The sequence below is a fragment of the Panthera leo genome, chromosome A1 (assembly GCF_018350215.1).
Source record: "Panthera leo isolate Ple1 chromosome A1, P.leo_Ple1_pat1.1, whole genome shotgun sequence".
Classification (NCBI taxonomy): domain Eukaryota; kingdom Metazoa; phylum Chordata; class Mammalia; order Carnivora; family Felidae; genus Panthera; species Panthera leo.
Window position 1 is genome coordinate 210860514 of NC_056679.1, and position 2583 is coordinate 210863096.

General features: G+C 31.2%; 1 non-coding gene across 1 annotated transcript; it reads right to left on the minus strand.

Annotated features, from left to right (window-relative positions):
- Positions 1–2081: 2081 nt before the first annotated feature.
- Positions 2082–2189, minus strand: LOC122202679. The gene has a single exon (XR_006194793.1). It is a non-coding gene; the product is annotated as a U6 spliceosomal RNA (small nuclear RNA).
- Positions 2190–2583: the final 394 nt, after the last annotated feature.

The window sequence follows — 2583 nt, forward strand, 5'->3', positions numbered from 1 at the left end:
AATTTTGTCCAATGCTTTTTCTGCATCTATTAGGATAATCATGTGATTTTTATTCTTTATTTTGTTGATGTGGTATGTCATGTTGATTAAGTTACAGATATTGAATCACTCTTGAATTGCTGCAATAAATCCCACGTACTTGTAGTGTGTGATCCTTTTAACTTATTGTTGAATTACTAATATTTTGTTGAGGATTTTTGCATCTATATTCATTAGGGATAGTGGCCTGTAATTTTCTTTTTTGTTGTTGTGTCTTTGTCTGGTTTTGATATCAGGATAAAACTAGTCTCATGAAATGAGTTTAGAAGTGTCCTTCCTCTTCAATATTTTGAAATAATTCAAGAAGCACAGGTACTAACCACTTTAAATGTTTGGTGAATTCATCTATAATACTATCTGGTCCTGGACTTTTGGTTTTCGAGAAGTTTTTAAATTGATATTTCGATTTCATTGCTTGTAATCAGTGTTTTCAGATTTCCTGTTTCTTTGTAATTCAGTCTTGGAAAGTTGTGTGTCTCTAGGAATTTATCCATTTCTTCTAGGCTTTGCGATTTGTTGGTATATAATTGTTCATAGTAATCTCTTGTGATTTTTTTTTTCCTGAAGTATCTGTTGTAACTTCTCTTTCATTTTTTATTTTATTTATTTGGGACCTTTTGCTTTCTTTTCTTGATAAGGCTGGCTAAAGGTTCATCATTTTCTTTTTATCTTTTCAAAGGACTGTTTTTAGTTGCATTGATTTTTTAAAATTTTTTAGCCTCTATTTCATTTATTTCTGCTATGATCTTTATTATTTTCTTCCTTCTACTAACTTTGGGTCTTGTTTCTTTGTTTTTGTTTTTGTTTAATTCTTTTAGGTGTAAAGTTATATTATTTGAGATTTTTCATGTTTCTTGACGTGGGCCTATATCACTATGACCTTTGCTCTTAAAAGTGTTTTTGCTGTATCCCATAGGTTTTGGAAAATTGTGTTTCCATTTTCATTTGTTTCAAGGTATTTTTTGTTTTGTTCTTTGATTTCTTCATTGACCCATTGTTTGTTCAGAGGCATGTTGTTTAGGCTCCACATGTTTGGGTTTTTTCTAGTTTTCATCTTGTAATTGATTTCTAGTTTCATACCACTGTGGCCAGAGAAAATGCTTGATATGATTTCAGTCCTCGTGTGTTTATTGAGACTTGTTCTGTGGTCTAATGTGTGATCTGTCCTGGAGAATATTTCATGTGCACATGAAAAGAACATGTGTTTTGCAGTTTTTGGATGAAGTCTTCTGCATACATTAAGTTCATATAGTTTAATGCATCATTTAAAGCCAATGTTTCCTTATTAATTTTCCATCTGAATAATCTATCCATTGATGTAAGTATAGTATTTAAGTTCCCCAATATTATTGTATTACAGCCAATTTCTCCCTTTATGTCTGTTAATATCTGCTTTATATATTTCAGTGCTCTTAGTTTGGGAGTATAAATATGTACAAATGCTATATTTCCTAATTTGAATGTATAAATTTATATGAATGTTATATCCTCCTCTTGGATTGACTCCTTTATCATTATGTAATATATCTTTTTTGTCTTGTTACAGTCTTTGTTTTAAAGTCTGATATTATTTAATATGAATATTGCTACTTCAGGTTAATTTTTGTTTCCATTTGTATGGGATATTCTTTTCCCCCTTCACTTTCAGTCTATGTGTGTCCCTAGATCTGAAGTGAGTCTGTTATAGGCAGCATAGAGAAGGGCCTGAGTTTTTTTAATCCATTCAGCCATCCTGTGCCTTTTGATTGCAGCCTTTAGTTCATTTAGATTTAAAAGAATTATCTATAGGTATACATTTATTGTCATTGTGTTCATCGTTTTTTGGTTGTTTTTGTGGTTCTTTGTTCCTTCCTTCTTCTCTCAGTTCCTTCCCTTGTGGTTTGATGGTTTTCTTTAGTGTTATGTATAAGTTCCTTCGTCTTTATTTTTTGTGTCTTCATTATAGATTTTTGGTTTGTGGTTATTATGAGGTTCATATATATTGACCTATACGTATGGAAGTCTATTTTAAGCTGACAGTCATTTAAATTCAAATGCATTCTAAAAGTAGGAAGCCCCTCATGAATTTGCATGTGATCCTTGTGCAAGAGTCATGCTAATCTTCTCTGTATCATTCCAATGCCAAAGTGAGAAATTGATCAGTGATTGTCAAAATGACAACCCAGAGTGAAAAGTACATTTTATTATAGGACCCAATATAAATTTAATTTATATATTTAAATTTAATAATTATAATATGTACATTAAATAACTGAAGTGCAACATTTTATGAAACAGTATTTACCCTTACTACCTGCAATATACTTCTTCTTTTCTCTGTCTTTATTGCTGGTGGTGACTCATTAAATTAATTTCATGACATGCTAAGTGGGTTACAACCCATAGCTTAAAATCTCTGATCTAGATCATTAATTCATTCAACAAATATTTATGCAACACCAACATGTGCCAGGTTGCCAGGTATTGTTCTAAGTTCAGCAGAGAATTAAATAGACAAAAATTCTTGCCCTTATAGAGCTCACGACCTAGGAGTGGGATTGTATA